Source organism: Conger conger, chromosome 18 (assembly GCF_963514075.1).
Source record: "Conger conger chromosome 18, fConCon1.1, whole genome shotgun sequence".
Taxonomy (NCBI): Eukaryota; Metazoa; Chordata; class Actinopteri; order Anguilliformes; family Congridae; genus Conger; species Conger conger.
The window spans coordinates 13,018,158-13,045,392 of NC_083777.1; the positions used below are offsets into that span (position 1 = coordinate 13,018,158).

General features: G+C 40.6%; 1 protein-coding gene across 3 annotated transcripts in view; it reads left to right on the top strand.

The window, feature by feature from the left end:
• The first annotated feature begins 6,071 nt into the window (after window positions 1-6,071).
• LOC133117950 (gamma-adducin-like) overlaps window positions 6,072-27,235 on the top strand; it is a 67,086-nt gene continuing 45,922 nt past the window's right edge. The window contains exons 1-2 of one of the 3 annotated variants that reach the window (XM_061227482.1): window positions 6,074-6,193; window positions 18,169-18,223. The gene's annotated coding sequence lies outside the window, so the exon portion shown is untranslated. Of the gene's footprint in view, window positions 6,194-18,168; window positions 18,224-27,235 lie in introns of all 3 variants that reach the window. The other 2 variants (XM_061227479.1, XM_061227480.1) reach the window with 2 other exon arrangements.

Below are 27,235 nucleotides of genomic sequence, written 5' to 3' on the forward strand. Positions count from 1 at the left end.
ATAGCTGATGATCAAACGCAGTTCGCCAAATAGACTGTTTCAAAGGCACTGGGTTGTTTTATTTCACAATCCGTATGAATTAATCTCTTCATTACAGCTTGCAACTGAGTCAAGCCAAAATCTGTTTTGTTTTTTTTGGCGGGGTAGTGGCATATTTCGTCAGTTTTATTACTAAAAAATGGTATTCAAACAGCCACTGTAATTGTGTGTGTGCGTGAGTTTGTGTGTGTGGAGAGAGGGAGAGAGAGCTGCTACGTTAAGCAACTTTTCAGGCCAAACTGCATTTATTTTTACATTTCATCTTACATTTCATCTCTGTAATTACTACTACATCTCTGTACACTGTTGGTGATATTGAATATTTCAATTCAATGCTTAAATACTGTAGGTAAGTATACTTCTAGTTTACATAAGATTTGGATTACATACGATTCAGATGTGGGCTATGATTTATGATGGTTGTGCCGAACTTTCACGCTGTGATTTATTTACACAAATTACACATGCTGTATGAATGCGAATTATACTTCGTTGGGTGAGATATAGCAGAGATATATCTGTGGACATCGCTAGAATGAGAAGCGGAGGCAGCTGCATTTATTTCAGTGTGGATCAGTGACACAAATATGCCCGTGTCACAAACAATCAGTGTGTGTCAGCCGTCTGCACTCCCTCAGTCCCTGAACACTTTCAGACGGGGAGATTGGAAGAGGTCTTCCCTCCAGCCCTCCTGAACAAACTACAAGCCTGGAGGTAGCAAATTAGCATGTGCAAATGAGAATTGTGATACCGCACAACATCTTCTTGAAACTGCAAATTAATGGTTTAAATAGCCTGGTTGTACCATACACATAGTACCACAGCAGTACAAATGAGTTAGTTTTTGGAAATATTCTTGTTGGCATATGTATTTAGCAAACTACTCTCTGGGAGTATCAGAATTACTATCTGGGAAAGAAGTCACTAAAATCTTTTTTTCAGGGATATTGGCTCTAATCACTGAGTAATCATGAACGACTTTTGTTTTTTGGCTTCTTTGAAACATGTCTGCCCCTTTCGGTCAAATTCCTACACCTGATCCTGCTTTAGAAATGTTTTGGTTTCCATAATGAAATAGCTTAATGAAATCTGGTATCCATAATGAAATATCATTGCCTGAGCATTGGAATTGGGGATAAATGTTCTAAGTGGGTTAAAACTGAATGTGTATAATTCCCTAAACAGGTTATAGTCTCAATAAGTTAAAATATCAGACATCGTGGTTGAAACTGGCAACATTTGAAAAAATTGGGACCAGATACATTTCTTAATTATTAAATTATAGAGTGCACGCTCAGATTCCAGGAGATATCCTTAGACCTGACGGACAATATGACTCCTACATTATCAAGAAGAATAGCAATTGGACCATCTTCATAATTTTAAATATATACTTTGAATTGCCACTTCAGTATATAAGATTAAATGAAATATTGAAATATGAAAATACAGTACATGACTTGCATGATAGCATGGCCAATTCAGTACACAATATGTCTTCATGGAGGTGGACAGGAATTAAATCTTCCTCCTCTTCCTCTTTCAGGCAAGAAAGCATTTGGTTCCACATTAGAGTCAGTTCAAATTACAATTGTTTTGTTCTTTTGTCAACATTTCTAGATGTTTCCTCAACCTGTTTGGCTCCTTGCTGTGCAGGGCCCCAAATTGTGGTGCCTTCTTAAGAACTACACAGTCATAAGCAATATCAATTATAACTTCTTAATCACCTCAAAGACATTCATAAATACTCAATAATGTAAAATAGGGATTTGTCACGTTTGATATTGGTATGTCATTTATCAGTGTATCAGTGTATCAGTTATAAGATAAGCATTTATGATTGTTATAGTAGTACGTATGAAGATGCATTCTACTGCTTCTAGAGGACTTATCTCTTTGGAGGACTGCTTATTGAAAGTGTTCCATTTAATTTCTCACTACAGTAGATTTAATGAACAAACTATTTCAATATGATTTCACATAAACAAGCCTCCCAAGCTAGAAATAGATAAGGCCTTGCTTAATAAATGTTCCCTTAACTTATCTACAGTGATGAAATCAGAATTTTCAGCTTCAGAAAAAAAAGAAGAAGAAGAAAACTTTCCATTTCATAAATACAAACTGATCTGATGAAGTTTTAGCATTTTCAGTTATCAGCAACCATAATTTATGGGTTGGGTTATATCAATATCTCATCAATATCCTCATGTATGTTTTCTAAATCATACACTGTACTATACTGAACAGTAATTTATTTCATAACGCTTGTAATGTATTGTAGTAGTAGTATGTAAATGAGCGTTGGAAGGTAATTAAAATGAAGGCTGTGGCAGGAAAATGCTCGTAAATCAGGTAATTGTGTTTAATAAATGGTTTAGGAATAGGATGGAAGTGCTTTCAGGACCTGATTCAAGAGAAATTATATGTTTAGACCAGCACAATCTTTTTCCAGGCAGTGCTGAGGCATTTTGGGCCACACACACCCCTATTACTTATGTGTTTTATGCAACAATTATAAATAGAGATTGTGCAAGACAAAAACAACAGTCCTCATCGCATCAAGTCAGCACATTTCTGTCGAACCCGTTTAGTAGAGTATAGTATAGTCTAGTATATGGCTCTACATTGCTCACTGTAGCTGAGGCACCTTCTATAAAGGAGGCCGAAATAGATTAAGTGCAATGATCCGTCAGTGAAATCAAGCTGCTTGTTTTGACTGAGCTAAAAATGAAGAAAAGTTCATTAAAATTTTATATCAATTTTATTATAATTTATGTGTTGCTTGGTAGAAATACTGTATGTATCCATCATACACATAGAGCATATGTTTTTGACACTGAATTTGCTTTCTAGTGTTACATACTTGGAGGGGAAGATCTCTGAAACTGTGGGACCTTTTTCAGAAGCTGATGGGGTCCCAGAGGGCTTTGCACAGGTCACATCTGTCATCCGTCCATAAAAAAAATTGGAAACGTGTTTCGCTTCAGAAAGCGCCACTTTGTCAGCAGCTATCAAACACCATCTTTCCTTATCATGCATTATGCATTCATATGGGCCAGTGATGGGTTTTCTTGATGTGTTGTCTGTTTACGTGAATCCCAAGGCAAGCTCAGATAAAATGCAAAGCAAGTACTGTACCGTAGATTGGCAGAGACCTTTTTTGGTTGATTTATTCTGTGATTTCTCTTCTGTGATGAAGATGATCCAACTCCAATGAAAATAACTATTTAAAAAACCTTGGGGGTATTTCATGAAGCAGCTCTTTCCATCTTCCAGATTTGGGAAGGTTCCGGATTTTACTCAGTGCAGTTATCCAGGTCACTCAATGACACAGTAATCTGCTTTGTGAAACAGGGCCCTGGTTTGTTAGCAGTCTGGAAGAGAGAAAGCCAAACTACTGGAACATCTAGGGATCGCCACCTCCACTTGATACTTGATCACCCCTATTCATAACTTATTTTAAGTATTCCCTCATTTTCATGGTATTTTTACCCTTGGATTACTTGTAATTGGAAGGCTAATGAATGTGATTCTTCTGAACGATCTGAACAATCTAAATTGTATACTCTGAATGGCATGTTATCAAGTTCTATTCAAGTTAACTAAATGCAAATATGTCACACCATCTATTGGTGGCTTAATTTACTACTAACAATATTTTGCATACAAAAAAACATAGTGTTAGTGTAAGTTGTTCCAGAGATTTAAGAAATCATAGTACCTAAAAGCAGGCAAGGTCATCACATCTACAAAACCATTTAAGCATTTTAAAACATTGCACAATGTATTGTCTTCATATGTCTTAATAAATTGTATTGATTCAACATAAAACACTAAGAGACATGGTGTTCATGCTATTTCTTTTGTAATGATAGCAATTCCTATTTGTGATTGATTAGATTTTTACTTATTATTGCTTTAGACTTGTCCATTCTGAGAGCTGTGAAATGTTTACATAGTTTTCAACCATTTCTTGAACTGAACCAGTTTTCCCCCTCCTCACTAGATGGCAGTATCATCAAGCAGTTTGCAGGCATTTGAACACTTTATTTTCTGAATGTGGCAACAAATCACCAGCAAATGTTTTCATCTCAGTTAATTGTCAGTCAGTTGATATCTCATGAGCGCTGAGTGCTTGAATCTGCTGTAACTCTGTCAGACAGAGGTTTGTAGACCATCTTCCTGTTTTGCAGATTTAAAATATCTACTGTAAGGGATATGACATTAAAGCAAGGAGAGGCCATTATAAAAGAGAAGACAGGGCACTTGGAGTCAACAAGACCCTCAGACATTGGCTCTGATATTTGTTTCCTGACCAAATCAAAACTCAATTTATTCCAGAAGTCATACAACATGTTGGAGTGTCACGTATTGAGACAGCATCATCAATGTGGGACAACTGTTATTGTTGGTACCTATGCACTGTAATTTATTAAGAATATACTAAGACCATGTGCAATTTAAAGCGTTCAATAAGCCATTGGATTCATGTGTATACCTTTTTGGAAAAATGCAAGCTGTGTAATTTCTAAACACAAACGCAGGTGTTCTGGCATGACATGTTCAGTCAGTGTGCAGCATTGACTACTTTGGTCAGCTGGCTGGAGTAAGATTTAAGAACCCTGTGTATGAATAGTCACTTCAAGTTCAACTTCTGAACTTGCATACTTGCTTACTAAATGTACTTCCAAATGACCAACACCATATCCTCCTGGAGGGGGCAGTATAACCACTGTCTATCTATCCATGCATCCAACCATCCACTTTGCACTTGAGGGCAAGGATATATCATTGTGCCCTTTCTTTGCCAAAAAGATTGCATCACGTAGGCTTGGGATTGTGAAATCAGCCTGGTTTACACTCCCACATTATCACTGTTATGTTTTCTGCTCCATCTGCACTTTATTTACCCAGCATTGCGAATACTGCACTATTCTACACTTATTCATAATGCCGCAGCTCACAAAACACTCAGCATTTCTGCCAAATGCATTTGTGGAGCTTCTTGGCGTGAGCATCCTGCATGCAATTTAAAGTCAGCTCTTTTCTTTGACCTTGTTCGAGACCTCAACTTTGCTAATGTAGTATGCATGCTTATTGATAGTGCAGTCTGTAAGTATTTTGACAGAGACACATTTTGGCTCTGTATTCATTGGATTTTAAATTTAAAAAATAAATAATAGGTTAAAGTGCAGGCTGACAGCTTTAATGTATGGGTATTTACATTCATGTCAGATGAACCATGTAGGAATGTCAGCCCGATCTTTGCTGTTAGATTTATGGTAGGCTATAACATCAAAATCCCTAGCTAAAGAAATAGACTCCAAGTAAGGTAGAGTGGTTAGGGAAATTGTGATGAATAACTCTTGACTAATGTTACATGTTAAAAGTGAAGGTTGTAGTTACCCTTTAACAACACACTTAACCTGAATCCCCCCAGTAAAGGCTGCAATTTCAGATTTTCTTGGCGGGCATCAGTGAATAATGCCCTATTTTGTAGAGTAGGCTAGTTGTATAAATGAGTGCATCCTCCTTTGGTCTTATATCTCTGTTCTCCTTTAAGGCCTGCAGATAAGTTCATTTTATACATTTTAAGGGGAACCTGCAAGTTGTTGGAAATATACATCAAAGCTAGTTTCTTTCTTTTTGGGAACATATTTTATATGAAAACCCTGCAAGTAATAATTACTTTTTATGCTGTGTGATATGGTATTATTGTTTTTTTATAAAATTGGTAGCTAAAAAGCATATGGTGCCTTTTGTAATTTAAACCGCAAAACAAATCTAATGTATAAGAAATGCATTCAGTACTATTGTTATGAATACCATAAACAATGAACATAAAAGTCAAGCGGCCAATAATTTCACAGTAAAACAATTCCGCTCGTGATTTACGCAGTCTGGTACTGTTTCTCACAGACACTACCAGTACTAGTGCCTCTAATAGCAACTGCCAAATTGTGTTCTCCATGTGTTCTCATTGAAACCAAAGAGAGGGAAGGCAGTAACTACTTCCTGCCAAATAGTGGCGTTAAAGCCATACACACAAGGCACGAACTGATCCGCGGTTGCATTAGGCTGGGACTGAATGAAAGCGCCGATTCCCCCTGTGGCGTCCCTCAAATTTATCCACAACTTCGGGCAAAGAATTTCGGTAAGAAGAATCATGAACATGAATCATCTGTGATTGTAGGCTTGTGTGTAGTTATCGATGTTTGCTAAGATAAGATTAATGTTGCGTTGTTCGGTCAGCACATGCATGGATCCATTTTAGCTAGCCGAATAGCCAAGCAGCTAGAATTTAAATCTGGCTGGATAATCGCAGGGATGATTTAGCATGGCTGTATAGCTGGATAAACTCAAATTGTGTAAACGGGGTCAGTGTTGTATTTTATTAAACAAGTACAGATGCCTAGTTTTAGGTAGAATCCGTTAAGTTTGCCGTTAATTCGGATGTGCAGTAATCTGTAACGTTAAATCACTAACGTTAGCTAGATCTGCAATATAGCGTTAATAGTTAATATAGTTGCATTCATAAAAAGACAAAAACTGTAACTATCGCAAGCTAACTGGGTAAATCGGCCACCGTGAAGTAACTTGTTAGCCAACTTGTCAAGTGCAGCCACGTTAGCCAGTTCAGGTTGCTATCGATACTTTTTTTAAATGAAATGGATTTAAAATTCGGATGGGTTGGTCCGTGTGGTCTGTATGGTCGGATAACGTTAGTCTCCCGGGTTTTCCTTTTGATATGTAGGCATTTTAGTTTTTAGCTATCATTAGTACGAAACGAGTCGCATTATCTTGTGTTACTCCTGAGAGTGTTCATTTAGTAATGTTATCTATTCAGATCTAGACGGAAACTGGCAATTGTTATCCTATCAATAATGCGGCAGCACATGGCTAACGTTAACTTGCTAGCTAGCTTGTCCACCCATCATTTATTACCTATTCATTTTGACACTTAAGTTATAGCCAGTTGGGTCTAATAGTCTTGTAAATATTTTATTAGTCTCGATTGAGACCCTTCACAGGGATGGTTAAATCGGTGAATCATTAATGAAGTAATTTGCCCAGCTGTCTATCATGATTTCACCTGGGTTGAGTTCAGTTCTGCCAGTTGAGTCTCCTTACTGCAGTGACAGTGTCCATGTATGCAGTTTGTGCTGAGTAACACAGGCCATCTGCAGATGGTTGTCTGTGCATACGCACGCATAGATTTTAAAGGTACCTTCATTTGAAATATTAAAGATGTTAGCTAAGTATCGTGGCTGTAGCACATTTCCCGTTTGTCCCTGTGAAGTAAATCTCAACCAGATTTCCATATTCTGCATCCAGCCTAGTAATAAACTTGAACCAGCCATATTTTCAATGTTTAACGACCACACTCTGTAGGTTACAGATGTCAAAAATTATACTGCAGAATGTATAAACCATCAAACTCATCTCGCAAATCCCACAATTTTAAATTTGAAAATGTCTCGCATTTCTTTAGTGTTTTGAACACTGTGGTATTTCCGCATTTCTGTGTCTCTTTGGTCTGGTTCCAGAACTGCATATTATTTTGGGGTAACTAGTCATGCAAATTCAACATGACATCCTTTGAAAATTAAAAGCTGGCAGTTTCAAATACAGCTGGATTGTAATCCTTTTTAATCAGTTTTGGAACCAAGTCTTGGAACCAAGTGAGCTGCCCTAAAAAAACGCAACTTTTGAAGCCTGGATGCTGGGCATCGAAACACAGATTTACGACCTGTATGTAAGGCGTATGAATGGATGATTTAGATTTTGGCCCTTTTTTAATGAAAGCTGTTTATATATTTGGATTTCCCTTGGAGTATTTTCTGATGCAATTACTTTAGCATTTCTTAAAAGTTTAAGGAAATGTTTTTAATTAAAACCAGCTAGAATCAGAGTACTTGTTTTTGCAAACACCTGTTTATTAGCCTAAGATTTGCACTATTAGAAGAAAGACATGTGTTTTCTTGATTACACAGACACTTTTAGCAATGTACTGTACATCTCTGCATGCAAATGTCATATTTTAAAGAGCTGACAATTGGCTGCCTTGGACTTAAATGGGGTCACTAGAATCTATTCATTTTCCACAGTTTACACAGTGGACATTTAGTGATTGGTGATTACAGTTTGTTGTCATGGCTCCTTCCCTACCACAGAAACATTTTTAGTACAGGTCAACTGAGTGAGGTCTTGTGGTACTTCGTAATGACAGCAAAAGGGAGTTATTCCAACATCCCTGCCATCATCACCACCACCCACACTCCGTTTGGTATCCTTGGTGTTGCGGCATTAAACAGTGATCTTTTGGGCACAAGAAGCAGACAGTGTGTCTCTTGAGATGAAAACACTGTCTCCTTGTGAAGCAAATCACTCAGTGTTTTACCCTAAGTGCTGAAATTTGAATATGGTTCCTCCTTGGTAGGCTGTATTTTCTGTTTTATTTGATAGTTACTGGCATGTCACACTACCAAAGCTTGTCTGTGCTATTGATTCTAATGCAGTTTGAAAAATATAAATAATTTGACCCCTTCTTCCTCATCAAATTATGAATGAAGACTGCATATGATGTCTGCTTACAGTACCGGTACAAAAGCTAGTTATTTTAACTGGTTGAATTTTAGATCTGTTGGACAAAAACGGAATACTATGTAAATTTGATGTCTTAGGGTCCATGGAAGATGGGGAACACATTTTAGAAGATGAGACATTTCACTGAAATCTATCTAAGGAATGTGGGGTAATAGGCTAACTGCTTTGCTGCTAGTCTGTTCCAGAAGTGATTAAGTGAGTCCCAGCAGCTGGGGGTTTGTATTTAGCCTTGTTCCCCTACTTCATGCAGTTAGAAACGAGAATAGGAAAGAGACAGTTTGTCTGACATGGTCTTTTCAAGCAGTTCTGTTGTCTGTTCGTTTTTGGGAATTGAGATGGGTTCTGCTGTAAATGAAAGGTCATTCTATTGAAGTTTATGTGCACTTAGCTACATGCTGTTGCAACTTTCCCATTTTGGACTGTCCTACATCACGAGTGGCCTACATTTCCCATAATCAAGAGTGTGTATATTTTGATATAATTTACATAAATAAATAAAAATGCTACTAGACGTGCATTTTTTAAATTAATCTTTCATATTTTCATTGCTCCACCAAAAATGTATGCACCAGCTGTCTTCATATAGCAGCTTGGCCTGTTGTGCTTCACAATGAAGAAGATTTGACTTCACTGGCAGTGGAGTGTTAAGAGACCATTTACCTGTCTAAAAAGTGCTGTGCAGTCACTGCTCGTCGGTTTCAGAGTCTTTTTTGGGATTGATCTTCTCCAGTCCTCAAAGAAGCACTTGCCCCAAAAATCACAGTATGAAGTATCGTACCTCATCTCTGCCCCAACAGATGTGCAGGGTTCAGTTCATAAAGGGGAGCTTCTCTCCTGTTTTGGAGATTATGCCTTGCAGAGGAAATCCTTGCTGGGGGTCTGGTGTGTGTTTACCACCCACAGATAGCTTGTGTTTCCCTGTTATGGCAGTGCTTCAACTTGTATTGAGTCCCTAGCGTGCATGCTCACTTTCTAGCTAGTTTTCCATCAGCTGTGTTGTACCATTTTCCTATTTTTTTATTTTTAACTAGCACGAGTTCTGTTCATCTTCTCTTGGCTAGGCCTAGACTCATTCCTGAGTGTATGTCCGCCTCTCATTTTATAACTGTCTGGGAGCGGTTCTGTTTGAAATTCAGGCATGTCCATTCGCACCTGTGGCTTATTTGAAGGATACCGTGATTCCACAATCCAGTATCCAAACACTCGACTGGAGAAAGCAGGCATCTGATTGCTGGATTATTCCTTATGTATATGCTGTGCGTGTGTAAGTGCAATACATTTGTGTGTTTTATTAATTGCATTTTTTTCCCTCAATCAAATTTTGGCTGATGAAAATGTGGGTAAATGTCATATCTTTAATTCAGAGTTGTTGCAGTAGAGAGCACTTCATAGTAGCTAAAAGGCCCGTCGACACCAAGAACAATAATAATAACTATAAATATGTTGTTCTAAAAGTCTTTTTAACTTGCAGTCTTCGCTATAATAACGACATTGACGATATTGTTGGGGTCCCTTTCATGGTAATTCTTTTCTAGCTCCATGGAAGATAAAATGCTGACAGGCTTTAGTGCCGTCCAGAATCTGATGTTCCAGTGTCCGTGTGACTGCTGGGTGTGACCCCTGACCCTCAGGTGTGGTTGTGGGGTGGGCACTGCTCTGTGCTGGCCGTGTTGTTTGTTAACGCAACGAAACGCTCAGGAAATATTATCTGCCCTGTTGCAAAACATCCTGGGTGGAGGACTACCACTGCTGCTAGCCTGACCGCTTGGAAACACCCCATCCAGAACTTCCTGTTTATTGACATTGGTTTATTTCACAGGTAGTTATTATCGAATCATAAATTCCAGCCTGTCCTACAGCATGTCATCAGGTGTGTGTGTGTGTGTGTGTGTGTGTGTGCGTGTGTGCGTGTGTGCGTGTGTGCGTGTGTGTGTGTGTGTGTGTGTGTGACTTGCTCCCTCGCTCGCTCTCTCGCTCGCACACACACACACACACACAGGCATACTTTCTTTGGGTAGGAAAGATAAGGTGATGACATAAGAGGCATTTCACAATCGATGAGTTGTATTGTACAGCAGTCATGCACAGTAATATCCTGCATGTAGAAATAAGGCTTGTTTTGTACAAACTCATTTAATGACTGTACCGTTGCAGAGCTACCTGTTGTTCTCTCAGAAAGTGGGTGGCTGTAAGGTTCAGAAAAAAAATGGTTTTCCAAACCATCTGCTACACCATAGCCAGTGGAAATGGAGTCACTGTTCTTTTCTCACTGTTTTACGACTTATAGTAACAAAAAGGCCAAGTTTACTATGGCTGTACTGTGATCCACACAGAGGGCATGTGCTAGCGCTTAACTACAGATACAATAAAGTTCCTTTATCATTATAGCTACACACATGCAGTGTGTTCTTATGTCTTATCACAGATGCATGGGGTGCATCATTGTTTATTTTAAGATCATTACAATGTTTGTTGGGGAGAGGTAGCCCAACTAGATGCGCTATTTAGCCAATGCCAGCGTACACTATGATTTTATCATTATTGCTACTGTTCTTCCAAGGATGTGGCTCTTCTATTTGTCTAAAATGGCAGTTGCTGCAGGCCTACAGTTTTTTTTGTTTTTTTTTTCTTTAGATGAATGAGACCACATGCATTATAAGTAGAAGTCCTGGTTGTCCTACAACATGATGAGTTTATTCTTTCAAAAAAGAATCCATTAGTGCAGTGCGTGTGTTGTTGGATGGTATTTGCTATGTGGATATCATGTTTGAGGTTTAGTATAATTTTCTTTTATTGCCAAAATTGCCTTATAGTTCCATTATTATTGCCTTCTGGCATATTGTATTAGTTTGAAAAGCAATGAACGCAGATTGTTGTTGCCATAGTTGATTGTAGGCTTTTTTTTCTGTCATGTAAATACGAACCAGTTGAACAGCTTTTGGTGTCGTTTTCAGTTCAGACATAACCACTGTTTAAAATTGACAGTTTATGAATATTTTTAACTTACTTTTCAGTTCAGGCATAAGCATATTCAGTTCAGGCATATATCTTCAAGATATGCTCTTTTTCACCAACTATGAAACTTAGAGTGCCAAAGCTTGAAATCGTCATTTTGGGGATTTCACAAGCTCTGAATGTGGTTTCTGGCAAATGGGCATACACCTGATAGATTTTCGCCCCACCATCAAACCTTTAAAAATTGAATTCATGAGTACTTTCTTCAGTTCAAATTTTACTGTTTATAAATGGTGACTTTGAATATATTTTCCAGTATAAAACAGACACTGTTCAGAAATGAATAAGCCATATTTATGATGCAATAGATACAATGTTGTCCTTGTGGACACAGCTGTTTCAGAAAATAGATGACATTGGTTGTCCAATGTAATTGAAGCTTTCAACAACTGAAGTGTTTGTTCTTGCAGAAGTCTGAATTCCAGGGAGAGTAGGTTACTTGGAGCTCCTTACAACATGGTAACTTAGTTATCTGTCATGCACACATGATGGTCATGTTACAGGTCAGTGTTTTGTTGTACTTTCCTGGAACATGGTTATTAAAAGTAATGCTCCCAGAACCAGCTTTTATTATGAAAACCTGAAGAAATTCATGTTTCGGTTATGGGAGTAGGTATTATGAGCGGCGAAACAACTGGCGGTCTGCACAAGATTAATTAATTAAAGTTTAATGAAAGTTAAGTTTACTACAAATGTATTTTGCTGTTTTGTTAACATGGAAACCGCTACAGTAATTGACAAAAGACTAGGCAGGTAAGGCTTTCTTGGGGGCTTTCTTGGTTCACTAGAGAGCCACAAGGAGTTAAGGTTTACAGGTGGAAAGATTACCATGCTATCTTACAGAGAGAAAATATGCATTGATTTCAACTAGATAATGTCCATGTGTTGGATAAAGTCCATGTTGCCATGGCAAACTGAAGTTTGAAAAGTGTTATGACGCCAAGATTACCCTTCGCAACCTTTCTCTATTAGGGAGAGAATTACACTATTGGCATTTGGAAGAATTGGCCAGTTCTCTTCTCAAAGAAATTTGATTACACATGTAATATGTCCAATCCCTTTTCTTTTTCACTTCCTTTTTGTCTGGCCGTTGCATTGCGGCCAGTAAATCCAGTGGGTGGCTCATGAGTGACTCACAGCGTATTGTCGTGACAAGCTAAATGTCTCTGATTCTTCGTCAGGTAGTATGGGAAGGTGTAGCTATGTTAACATTGGGTGCAGTTATCTGAACTTACTCTCACTGTTCCCAGAATGTTATTCTTTCTTCTTGAGATTAAATACCTGTTGGCTTGTTGGTTTTGTTCTCCGTTGATATCAGAACGTTCCTTACACTAATTAATTGTTTTGAGTTTTCTGCAGACACAAAGCCCTTATGAAAATAAAGCTAGCTCATAAGTGAGGTCATAGAGCTACTTAGCCAAGCTAATAAAATATTGTCTCACAAAATTATCATAAAAGAAATTTAATGTATGTTGGTGTATTGCCAAAAACAGTATTTCTTTTTCAACCCCTGCTCTTATATTTAACTGAAATTCTCAGGTTAATCAAGGGGACTCCAGGCTGTTTGTAATCTGTTTACGTATTGCGTAAAGTGGCATGACTTTTAAGGTCACCCTAATGCTCATGCATTGAGGGTAAAGCCCGTTCTTTATCATAATTGGTGAGTCCTGGAACATTATTCTTGATGGCAAATCTCAGAAGTGTCATTTCAGAGGCAAGATATCGGGCTTCAGGCCAAAACATCACTTGCATCGGCATCTGCAAGGAAGAATAGCTATACATATTGAGCCAAAATGCTGAACGTCCTGGCTAAAATAATGTGTTTTTGTCAAATGCCAAAAATCAACAGCTAAATGAAAAAAGCACGGGAATAAAAGTGAGGGGAAAAAAACTGAATATGGTGGTGATTGAAACAGAGAGTTCCTTGTATATCAGTAACTGAGTGTCAGAAAAATTAGGCCTAGACTTATTTTTGCACAATATTGTTTGTCCTGGTTGTTCGCCCTACCCTGGTTGTTCTGTTGTGGTTTGTCTGCATCCTGAAAACCCCACTGAACTGAAAATAAGGTCGTTGCGGCACACCACCATCTTACAGGCAGACCGAGGTCATCTTCCTTCTCCATCTGCAATAAATCAGGCTAGTTTTAGACATTATCTTGTGAAATCTAAGGCATTGAGACGTGCCCTGTGTATTTTCTTTCTGGTTAACGAATGGCTGTTAATTTTAATGTCATAACAGCCTGGATCTAATAAGGACATAACCTAAAGTCCCTTGGAACGTGGACTGAAGTTTTCACCCTCAAAGGGTTATAGCACGGCGCTTGCCAGAACAACCGCACTAAATTAGTTTAAGATGTTGAAATGTGCTCTTTGCAAATAAACTGTGTTATCGGCATTCAACTGTAGCTGAAACCTTTGGGAGAGAGTGAAAACATCGCCACAGTTTCTCCTCAAAAAAAATGCTCAGACGATTGTGTGTGTGAGTTCAAGTTCTGAAAAAAGATGGAAGCTATTGTTGAATGCTTCTCAGTAATGCATTTGTAAATAGTATGGCACTGGAAATTCAAAATCGGAAAACAATCTGCCACGAATCATCATTGATTTGCAACCAAATTCCGATACAAATATGAAGTATTCCAAGTAGACTTTTCTCACCTACAAGTTTAGAGTATCTTCCTTAACACAGCGAGGATACACAGGTTGCAGAGCTCGACGGGCAGATTGCAGGGGTCAAGTTCCCAGCCCTCCCTTAACCTGTTCTTCAGAGGGAAGACTTGTTAGCGCAAAATTGTGTGGGTAGGAACGCTGATGTTCGTGCTCATCTACTTATAACGTCACAGGGAGGACTGTGTGCGGACACAGTGTAATGACCTCAGAGTTTCTGAATCCAGAAAAACACATCGGGCCTTGTGAAATTTGCCGTGGAAAATCTGCGAGGAGATGAAAATTCATAGTTGGGTGTTGCTGTTTTAAACAGCTGCAGGTCATTTGTGATTCATGCTGATGTATTTAAATTTTCCAGCCCCCTTGCCCACAAAAAAGGACAACAGGAGAGTCCATCCCACCTTCAATCAGAGAGGGTGAAGAAAGAAAAATAAAAAAGTATAATTAATGATTAATGGCCAACTGGTGGGTTTTGTAGTCAGGATGAAGTAGACACACTGGGCTAAAAGATCTTAATGATCTGATTCAATGATCTGCATTGTGCCGCTTGATCAAAGAGAATATGAACCATATTTCACAGTTTTATCACTGAAAGGAAACGGCTTCACATCTACACATGTGCAGAGGTAAGAGGAGATTATGGAAGGGCGCTGTTGACACAGTCTCTGCCGGGAGCTGGTAAGGAACACCGATCGTATTCACAGAGGGGTTTGTGGCCTGCAGACAAGACAGTACAAGTGCAGGTCAGTGGAATATAATGTAAAAGTTGTCTGATTGATTTAAAGGATATCGTATAAAAATATTGTTCTCCTTCCAAGTAAACTTCTCCATGGATGTGAGACGGGCAGCGTGAAAAGTCGGGAGCACTGAAATGTCATAACACAAAAAAATTATTTGACTGAAAATTGCTATTTGAACCAATAAGGAGCAGAGAGAGGAGGGTATGAATTTGATAGGCTGCTCGTACTAGGCGAGATGTCTTAACTGAGAGCAGTCCAGTGCAGATGAGGATTCTGTGGACTTGACATTTAGGTTGGAGCAGACGGACAATAGAAGAGATTGATGTGCGTAATGAAGGTAATGGAGTCGGAGTTTGGATAAATCAGACCGCAGCTCGGCTGGTGAGAAGTGGAGATGTGAATAGTGAGAAGTAGAAAACTGCCTGAATGAGGGATGGAAATGGACTGAAATGTGAGCGAACAGGTAGCAGATGTATTTCTCTCAGGTTTAGCAGATGCTATTGTCTAAAGCACCTTGCACAGAAGACTGAAGCATAGGGCAATTTAGTGAAGCAATTGAGGTTAAGTAGCTTGCTCAAGGGTACAACGGCACCACCCCAGCAAGTGAACCTGCAACCTTTAAAAGTTACAAACCCGCTTCAATAACCATTATGCTACTTTTTTTTGCCATTCTACTAATAGTACATAATAGTATATTTATTTTTGAGGCTGGCATTATACACAGAGCAGCCATTGAGTACACCATGACTGTAGTGTCTATACCAGTGTTTTTCAACTCCAGTCCTCGGGACCCACTTGCCAGAAGGTTTTTGCTGTAACCAGGAACTCACATATGATTTAACTAATTCAGGGCATTTTTGCTGTTTTGATTGGTTCTGTCATTAAACCAGTTGTGTGAGTTCTTCTGGCATGTGGGTCCTGAGGACTGGCGTTGAGAAACTGTACTGTACTGTACAGTGCTTAGGTATGTCTTTAATCTCACCTGGTGAGAAGAGTGGTGGGATTGTTATTTATTGGAGGGAGAACGAGGGAAGCAACATTTCAAAACGGTTTTGTAAACTGCATTAAACATTGCTTAATGGCGATGTCCGTGCCTACCATGGACCTTGGTAATGAGTCACCGAGATGGCTGAAAAATTGCTTTCCATTATAACAGCCTTTCAAGAACCATTTATGCCTATCGGTTGACCTGATGTTCATAAGCCAGCAGCACTTTGCAATACAATTGACAATCTTAAATGGCTATTTTTAAATGTCATAGTCATTTCACTTGTGTTGGACTGTAGGGTAATCGTTTTTTTAAATGTCAGTTACTTTTTATCATGGGAAAGTAGTAAATCGATTTGTACTTACAAGATAAAAATGTCATGTTTACATGAGATTTCTTTTGAGGAGTATGCAGTGTTTTGTACTGCAGGTTCATTTTGGAATAAGTACTGTGGAGTAGGCAGTGTTTCTGTACTGCAGGTTTGTTGTGGAATAAATAGTATGGAGTAGGCAGTGTTTCTGTACTGCAGGTTCATGGTGGAATAAATAGTATGGAGGAGGCAGTATACCTGTGTGCTGCAGGTTCATTGTAGAGTAAATATTGTGGAGTACGCAGTGTTTCTGTATTGCAGGTTCATTATGGAATAAATAGTATGGAGTAGGCAGTGTTTCTGTACTGCAGGTTCATGGTGGAATAAATAGTATGGAGTAGGCAGTATACCTGTGTGCTGCAGGTTCATTGTAGAGTAAATATTGTGGAGTAGGCAGTGTTTCTGTACTGCAGGTTCATTGTGGAGTAAATATTGTGGAGTAGGCAGTGTTTCTGTACTGCAGGTTAATTGTGGAATAAATATCGTGGAGTGTGCAGTGTTTGTGTACTGCAGGTTTGTTGTGGGTGTGGGGTGAATATCGTGGGGTGTGCAGTGTTTGTGTACTGCAGGTTTGTTGTGGGTGTGGGGTGAATATCGTGGAGTGTGCAGTGTTTGTGTACTGCAGGTTTGTTGTGGGTGTGGGGTGAATATCGTGGAGTGTGCAGTGTTTGTGTACTGCAGGTTTGTTGTGGGTGTGGGGTGAATATCGTGGAGTGTGCAGTGTTTGTGTACTGCAGGTTTGTTGTGGGTGTGGGGTGAATATCGTGGAGTGTGCAGTGTTTGTGTACTGCAGGTTTGTTGTGGGTGTGGGGTGAATATCGTGGAGCACGCATTCGTGTTGAAGCCGCACAGGGCTGAGTCACTGCTGCATCGCTCACTGGGTGAACACAAGCTTCGTCCGCTTCAGGTCACATCAAATGTATGCAAATGTGTGGGTTTGTGTGAGTGCAGAAGGCTGCTTAATCCTGCTTTTGCAGCTTGTAGTCCTCCCATTTGGAGGTTGTGAGGCTTGGTTAAAGCCCCCAGAAGGGGGGGGGGGGGGGGGGGTCAGTACTGGAGAATTTGAGAGTGAAAGCACTGGGGTTGGAGGGGCAGGTGGGGGAGGGGTGTCGACTCTCTGCTCCCCGCCTGTCCGTCAGGTGGAAAGCTGGCAGGCCCCTTCGAGAACGCAAATCGCAAATTCCCGTTGTCCAACCAACACGATTAATGAAAAGCACAACCCGATGTATGCACCACGTTCCGGTTTGAGGTAGATGGACCTCCAGCTTGCTTAGTAACCCCGTTATACACAGCCGACTGCAAATCCCCCCCCACTTTCTCCCGGCTGCCAATCCTCCCCGCCCCTCACAGAATGGCCCATAAAGTACTGAGGCTGAAAAAAGAGAAGAAGAAGAACAAAAGGCATTGAGCCAAAAAAGAAAGGGGAAAAGTTCTGGCTCTTACGGCTGTCCCAGCATGTGCCTGGAGAATGCTAATAGGCATGTCGGTGCTCCGCCCCTCCTTCAGTAAAGACCCTGCCTGCAAAAACCGCTCTCCGCACTCCCCCAAGCCCTTCCCAGGATCCTGCATCGGTCTGTCCTGAAGCCCGGTCCCGGACACGGCGGAAGGCAAAGAAACGCATTGATAGATACTCACAGCCCACAGCCAGTCGAGGCCTCTTCAGCACAATGTAGACAGGGGAGCTGTAGGAACCGGTGAAAGTGGTGATTTTTCTTTTTCTTTTTCTTTTTTTTTTTCTCACACAGGGCAGGTGAGAGGAATATCCTGGGTCCTGTTTGCTGAGAGGAATATCGTTTCCAGGTCAGTTCGGTCGTACTATTAAGCCCTGTCGTGTTGCTGGCGCCCTGCTTTGTTTGCTTTAGGTTTCTGTTTGCAGGACCTGTCTTTGAACAATTTTACATTTATGTTTTGAAATGTTTGTTGCCCACATCTAAGACAAGGCCATTTTCTTAATAAAAGCAGCAAAATAATATTTGGGCCCAAATCTGTCTGCAGTCGTTTTGGCTGTTTCGTCCCTGCAGAAAAGTGTGTATTTTGCTTCATTTGTTTTGCTGCCTCATTTGGTCCTTCCCTCTTCTGAGAAATACACTGATAAACTGTAAAACGAGCAAAGAGTTTCAGACACGTCAGGACATTCAACTAACTAACTAAATCGGTCAGTGCTGCTAGCCTATAGCTGCTCCGCCTCCATAACCCTCTTTGAGAGGGAGTGAGGGATGAGACTCAGAGGGACAGAGTGAGAGAGAGACCGAGGGAGAGATAGAGATGGAGAGAGTGGGAGTTCTCTTTCAGACCCACTGTTATCCCACACTCGTGCACACCCTCTGGGCCCCAGTAAAGACCCAGGCTAATGAAGAGGTTATACATATTTCAGGTTTGTTTGGTTGGCCGTTGGGAAACAGATATTTTCACTAAACAGGGCATTTTGCTTTCTTGTTTGCTGAACATGGAGGTGCAGATGACCTGTGTTGAGATGTTCTGTGATAATTATTTTTTGTTTTACTTGAAGACTCCTTGTTCCAGGCAGTAATCTGGAACAGGGAGTCTGGAACAAGTAATCTAGAGGCCACTCCCTTTTCATATCGCGTACCGTGCCGTATAGTGAAAGATGGCTGCAGATGAGACTGCTCCAGTGCAGTGAGAAAGCTGTTATGAATTACACAGCTCTGCCGTGACTCTGTGCACATTTTTCAAATGACATTTCTGTTTGAACAGGAAGTGTAGGGATTGTTTAAACAGAGCTTTTGGGTTCTTAGCGTAATGGCTTTTTATTTTTCTTTGCGGCCTAATGCGTTGTAACTATGTGGTGTGGGCGCACCTGTTTTTGTTAGCACTTTAAAGCTTAGGTATAGCTCTTGGCTTGCTGTAATGTGAAGGCTTGAGACCAGAAATAACTTTTGCAGTGTCTTAGTCTCTTTTGGTGCTTGATAACAACACTGGAAGGCACTTTTTAAAGTGTCTGAAAGTGTGAATTATGCTATGGCATTATGCTCATGGTTGGACATCTTAGCCAATGTGGAAATGGTTGGATTTCTTATCAGTTAAAACACTCGCAGCAAACTTTTGTGAAGTTGAAGAAAAATTGTGAAGGACTCCCTCTGTGGAGCACGTGCTGTTATGAGAGTGGGAAACCCAAATTTGAACCCTAAAACTTAATTCTAGCTCAGTGTTGTTCCTACTATATGATATTTCAATTAAAATTATGAAAACAAAGTAATTTATTTTGTAAAATGTAGCCTATTTTACAAAAAAAGTCAAAATATATAAGGCATATTTAATTCAAATAAAAAAAAAACAGACTAGCCTCAGCCCTTTCCCAACCTCCTAAACATACATTTTCTTGTCTGAACCCTGACACTTAGGGTTGAGACAATAGTCTTAACCCTAGACCTAGCCTAATTTGAAGTTGTTGCATCCCATTAATGTATCATCCGGAATCAAAGCCTATCCCTTTTCTAACACTTTCCCAAGCACCTAAGCACAACCCTAATCTTTTCTCCAAGGTAGCACTTTTCATTTTTTCATTTTCATAACCCTATCTTAATTTTACCTATAGGAGTCATCTAAAATGTATCATTTAATAATCTATTCAATTTGATGAAAAACTCATACAGAAGGGAGAATTCAACTGGCTATGTTAGTTTGTCTTCAGGTATTTTACAACTTTCCAAAGAAAATTGTTGATGACTTCTCCATTCCTGGTCTCATTCCTATTTCGTTCGATATGCAGAATGTAGTTGAAACCGAAACTCCAGTTTGGCTTGTTATGCGTCCAATATAATCTGAAGATGTGAGCTGGTTTGCCGCATCTCCAGGCAAACTGTAAATCACTCAAATATCCTGCTTCCAGTGCACACAGCCACGGTTACAGATACGTTACTCTTCTCGCAAATCCCAAACCCACAGCATTATTCAAATATTTGCAGACTTTGCCCTGAGAGCCCTAAAACCACCTTGTGTGTAATCCTAATAGTTTTATTAGGTTTGCCCTGTGGGGAGGTTAAGGGTGTGTTGTCAGTTTGATTAAAGGTTTCAGCAGTGCCTGAAATAAAAAAATGTATTTATACACTCAGTGAGCACTTTATTAGGTAGACCTGTACACCACCTTGTTAATGCAAATATTTAATCGGCCAATCATGTGGCAGCAACTAAATGCATAAAAGCATACAGACGTGGTCAAGAGGTTCAGCATTTTCAGCATGAGGAAGAAATGTGATCAAAGTGACCTTGACAGTGGAATGATTGTTGGTGCCAGACAGGGTGGTTTGAGTATCTCAGAAACTGCTAATCTCCTGAGATTTTCATGCACACCAGTTTCTAGAGTTAGCAGAGAATTGAGCAAAAAAAAAAAATACGTCCAGTGAGCAGCAGTGTTAATGAGAGAGGTCAGAGAAGGGCCAGACTTGTCAACACTGACAGGAAGATGACAGTAACCCAAATAACCATGCATTATGACAGTGGTAGGTAGAAGTGCATCTTTGAACACGCAACACGTCAAACCTCTAAGTGGATAGACTACAGCACCAGCAGACTTAATAAGTCTAAAAATAGGTCTAAGAAATACCGCATAAAGTGCTCACTGAGTGTAAATCAAAAGAGGGCTAGAGAAATTGTTTCTCCTAGTACCTCATAGGGACCCTGGTCTCTCATAGTAACTCATAGTGACCCTTGTCTCTCATAGGACCTCATAGTGACCCTAATCTCTCGTAGTGACCCTGGTCTGTTTCGGTCTCATTGTGACCCTGGCTATATCATACAATTTCCAACATATATCTATATTTTTTTCACCTCAAGTATTTGGTATTCTTGGATCAGTGTTATGGTTGTTATGAAATGCATTGTGCTTGATCAACAACGCCTTTAAAATCATTGTCTTATTCATTACTTTACCTGGTGTAGTAGCTATTTTGCTAGGAAACTATGCCTGGTCTTAATCTGGCCGTTTCCAGCTGGTATTGAAATCCACACAAGACAAAGAGGGGACATTGGGCCTGATTTGTGTAACAATGCTCTAATGGTTTTTTATTTTTGTTCTCTTTAATTGTTTGGCTAGGTTTGCCTCTAATGATGTCACCAAACAGCATCATTTCCAGCTGCTGAAGTCACGAACAGCTGCATTCACTTACTTTCCCTCTCTAGAAAAACAGCCACTTTCTCAATTTAGTTATTTACTTTAAGCATTGAAATGTGCCTTTGATCCGAACAGTTTCATTTTTAAGTTGTGAGATTCAATCTCCAAGGCATTATATAGTGGATTAATAATGGATTTTGGATAGCCATAACCCTCTGTGTAGGATAAGTGGGGAAACAGTCCATTTTACATATCGGTTTAGTATAATGACTGGATAATGCTCTTTTAAAGTAAACCAAATGGTTGGGGCCATGGCTTTAAAAACAATTTAAGACGAGTAAAACGAAAACAAGGAATTTCTGTATGCAAGCCTGTATGTAAAGCTTTAAAAGGCCGTTTCAGATCCACATTTAACACGCAACATAAGACTTCTCAAAGCTGGGCAGAGACATTTCTAAAGTAGTTTGGCTTTGATCTGTAATGCGTAATCGGGCGAGTGTGTGTACATTTATACATGAATTAGAAAATCAGTCATTTGGCAGGTGAGTGGGTTTTGCTATCTTTCTGTTTTAGCAACTGAGTAATTACAAGATTATGTTGGTGTGGCAGTCAGTAAATGAGATGACTGGGTGACTGGGTGTTCCCATAGCACACTGGTGGATAGAATATAGCTTGACCCGACTTGTTTTCCCCCCTGAAGGGCCAAAACACTTCCAGAGAAATTTTTAAAAAGTTTTCATCTCCAGCCATTAATAATTCCAGACACCACACCCCTCTGTCCTTATCCATGTCAGAGACCACACCCCTCAGTCTGCAACCTTGCCAGAGACCACACCTTTCTGTCCATTCCAGAGCCACTGAAGCTAAGCAGCCATACCACCCTGTACCCTTCTCATGTCAAACTGCAGAAGCTAAGCAACCCTACCACCCTGGCCTGTACTTTTCTCATGTCAAGCCTCTGAAACTAAGCTGGTTTGGGCTTTGTCATTGCAGGCATGGGGCGCCTGTACAAACCATCCTATAGACTACCATCTTCCTCTTGGAGGGGCACTCATGGGCCACTGATTTGGTGGATGCTCTACATCCAGAGAAAAATAATTACATTTTTTATTATAATTGCCTATTAAATGGGCCTTACATATGCTAGTTTACTTAGTTGATTTACAGTATGCATGTGCTATTCAGCACTACCATTTAACTGTGACATGTAAGTTCACTTGCGTGCATGCAGGCAAAAATCCGAAAGCCCAGCTCTGGTTGTACCATATTGTGGGGCAAAAGGGAGAAAAAAAAAACAGGAAGTGTGGAATGAAGGACATTTATTTTCCTCAAAAATATATTTTTCAGAAAGTGTCCGTGTCGGAAAGCCGTGTCCGGCGTCTGCTGTTCTTGCTTTTATTTCAGCTGTGTTTGCTCAGAGCGTGTGACGGTCGTGTCGTTTGCACATCCTGTCTCTGAGATGTGACATTGGAGGTGGCTTGCTGTTCGCCGGGCAGAGAAAGGTCTGGAAAGCCGCAGGACAGAGGAAGTGGAATAGAGCTTTGCTTCTCCAGGCCTTGTCACTTCCTGGATAACAATAGATATTCCATTTCCTCCTCGATGACACTTTGCTCACGACCCGGAGTGATGACATCACTGCGAAACAGGATTTGGGGCCAGAGTTTGTTCGTACCAACTTCTTTTTTTTTTTTTTTTTAAGATATTTTTTAGGCATTTTTCAGCTTTATTGGACAGTATATAGAGACCGGAAGAATGGGGGCGAGAGAGAGGGTAAGACATGCGACAAATTGTCAGACGGTCGGATTCGAACCGTTGACGTCGCGGCTCACAATGAGCATGCGGTCAGTGCTCTGCAGGCTGCGCCACCGAGACACCCCATTCGTACCAACTTCAACAAACATTGTTTGGGTCTTTCATTCACTCGGTAGGCTGAATGTGAATTCATAATCATATTAACGGTAATAATAATCATACATTTATTTTCTTTGTATAGCTCCCTTTGGCTTTCCTGTTTTTATCTTTTTGGGTTTACTTTGGTGATAATGTTATGAGTATATTTGTGTAAAGATTAAGGTTTACTGTGTGGGGGTATACGTTTACATGCAGTCATGATATACTGTACTAATTGCAGGTTTGTGGTATTAACATTACACTTATTTGTTATAAATGAGTTATACATGGAACTGGAATGGAAATGGAGCTTCCTTTATATAATGAACCTTAGACTGAACGAATATGAGCCTTTGGCCTAATTCATGTTTGATCCGGCAGCTTCTGTATGGAGGGGGCCGTACGATGGTTGCATTCATAGTTTCAGTTCTTTCAGTCTGTTCTGAACAGTAGTGCATGCTACAGAGACAATAAAATAGCTTTGTTTAACAATCCTGATCAATGCGGGGCACGGCGTAGGGTTAATTTTTTGTCTGCGTTTTTTGGCGTCTCTGTCTTTGTCTTTAGTGTTGTACAGGACCGAGAAACATTTTGTTACAATGTGTGTGTTGAGAAGGATTGACGTCATCGGGGCACATTATCAAGGCTTATTTTGTCCAATTTATTAATTCCATTTCCCTACATGCAGCACCTGATGGTATTAGCCTATCTATTGTGTGATATTCCACTGTAGGTGGTCAGCACCACGTGAAATTCTGTTCTCACACTTGTATTTCACGAGTACACTTTTTTTCCAGTATTTTTATCAGACCCAACGAACACCTGAACAAAATTAGCGCACACAAATTTCATAACCGCTTCTGACATGAGGCATTATGCAACTAAAACGTGTTAGAACTGCATACATGACATTCTGGGTATGAGGAGAGATTGACGGTGCTAGTGTGTACACAGAATAAGTTGAGTTGAGCCTGAGGTGTGTAGTTACACAGGTTTATCTGCACAGGTCCCCCTGTGGGAAATAACTGCCCTGAACGGCCAATTTCAACGTTCACGGCATACGAAAAGTAGCCTAGCCTGCACCCCCTGAGCCAGATTAACCGCAGCCTGGATTAGCCTAGCACATTTAAACCCATTTCTCATAATGCTTAATAAAGGGCATACTTCCGCAAAGGATTAAACAAACTAAACAAGCTGAACGATTTTAGCATGAAAGGCACTCTGCGTGAAAGGCGAAGTTAAAGCAGAACCGGTGGGCACTACCCCGCTACTCTATTATAAGGATGAGACGATCCGTCATTTCAACCGCCTCTCCCCGTGAGCTCTTTCTCCACTGCATCACATTACGGCTCATCGATTCAGCAGACGCTCCCTACCTGAGAGACTTAAGGCAGTTTTATACTTCTGCGGAGGACACATTAAAATATGTATGCGTAGGGTCTGTGGCGATTGTGAGGCCTGTGCGAAGGTTGCAAACCGTGTCGTGTAACTACCTCCTCAAAAACATTTTCAGTGTGTCGATGGCGACTATTATCCGCTTCGACTGCACAGAAATTGACTGGATGGCGAGTAATGTCATGTGGTACAATATAATGGTCATTCATTAATTATCTTCCTGTTGTAATTCTTTTTATATGGTGTGGTTTGATGAGACACACTGGGAAGAGGACTGACGATACCTGCATACTTACTTAAAAAATACTTCTGTTTTGTACCAGAAATGTGATTACGCAACTTTAGTTACCTGTGCAATATTCTCATGTATAAATGCTCTGCCAGTTTGTAAACACAGCACCCAACGCAAATCATACAACCTTTGTTGATGGTGCAGAAGCGTAAAACAGGCGTTACAGGGCAGAATTCTCAAAGGCACCAGTGCAGAAAGTGTTGGACGGGCTAACCGGAGGGACCGGGAGAGCTGAGCTACGGGAGGCAGGGAGGGAGCACTCGTGTTCGGGTCATGTTGCGTTTCGGTGCGGCCTGCCAAACGACCGCTCCCAGCCACCTGTGGGATCACGCTGCTGATGGGCTGGAGGGGGGGAGCGGGGGGACGGGGGGGGGGACGGGGGGTATTGGTTTCAGAGCCGCGTTGGCTGTTGTTTTCCCCGAGTTGTCATTTCCTTTGCAGATGTTCCGAACATAAGGGAAAGCATAACAAATCGCGGCGTAAGCAAAATGAGTTTTCAGACCTCGCCGTCCGTCCAGCGTGTTTGGCTCTACCGAAACGGCACCAACAGTTTATTATTCGGCCCGGGGGACGCCTCTTGTTTTCTGTTGTTTTTGAAAACAAAAGGAAGTTTTAACGCCTCTCGGGGCGAGGCTGTGGACTTTGATAAGTGCAGTTTGTTTCGGCGGAGTAGGAGACGATCAAGCTTTTCAACTGCCTAATGCAGCAATGCTGTCAGATACTTGAACAGGATCCCAGTAAAATAGGCCTTGGTATCCAATTTTGTTCAAAAATGTTTAAAATTCACTGTCGTCGAGCTACGCTTTAGGAGTTGGAACTCTGTTCAGTACTGTTCTGTTTGTGCTTTAGAAACCTATGTACGAACGCCATCTTCATACAGTTCAGCGTGAAGTTTTATTTCACGGTGCATTTGACGCATTGCCTCTCCGCTTTAGGTATGTGTTCTTTCATGTTGGATAATGCACCCGGTGAACCCAGACGTGGCCTTCTCGAACGTTTGTGCTTTCCGGAGTCGCGTGTGGTAGATACTGCAGCAGTAATTGTTTCCATCCTGGGCACCTGGCCGGAATCACTGCCTTTTTTTCTCCACATATATCATTCGATATTAAGGCCAGAGGGTTATTCTGTGAGAGTGTCACTCATGTGCGCCTCATCGCCTGTGTTAATTGCATGTTGGCCTTGAGATGAGGAATTCTGAATCACAGAGACACCGCTCACCCAGCTGAAATGACTAAATCAAAAATCCTATATTTAAAACAACTGACAATATTGCTTTATTTTGAGGGGAAAAAAGGAAAAATAAAAGCATAGAAATTCTGCTGAAACTATCTATTGCTCCATTTAATTTGCAGTTGTATTGGGCTGTCTTTAGTAGCTTTGTGGCTTAAGCAACTTTCCACGTACAGTTTAAAAGCATCGCATGAGGGGAAATGAAGGAATAAATAAAACGGTCTCTGTGGAACCCATGATGCTTTGCTCCATGTTTTGTTAATCATGAACTCCCAGATTTAATGACCGCTCCCTGAGGTATTGTTAACAGTCTGGAGCCATTGTCCGTCTGTCTGCCGGGTCGTGCAGCTGTAGTCTCGCTCTCCATCTTGGAGGATTTGACCAGCCACATCTCCGGCCTTTCCGGAAGGTTCTCTCTGTCATTGCCCTTTATAGGTTATTAAACGGGCGGTGGTTGGCATGGCTTCCAGAACCTTCTCTGCGCCTGGTGCAGTGGCTGCAGAGGAAGCGAGCGCCCTGTTCCTCGAGCTCCTGTGCTTCTCATTGTGGTTTTAGAGCTGAATGCCTCCATAGCTGGAGATTGTTAATTGTGCCTAGGACTTGGTGTCTATCCATACCCAGATGATGTTTTCTAAAAGAAAGCTTTTCCTTTGTTTAGGAAATCAGGAAATGTCTTCAAAGTTCCAGTTAGAGTACTGTGATGGAGTTGGTAGAAATGTGACCCCAACCCTCTAATCACTCGAAATGTACCCCCGTCGTAGCTGCACAGAAAGTTGGAGAATATGCATTGTGCTGTAATAAATAAAATCCTGTAGCATTAATAAACTTTGGGTGCAAAACTCTGTTGTCCTTCTTATGACAATGAATGGAACTACGAAAAACAGTGAAAAGGTCAAATGATTAAGCTGCATTTAGCCTCATTTAACATCACCGC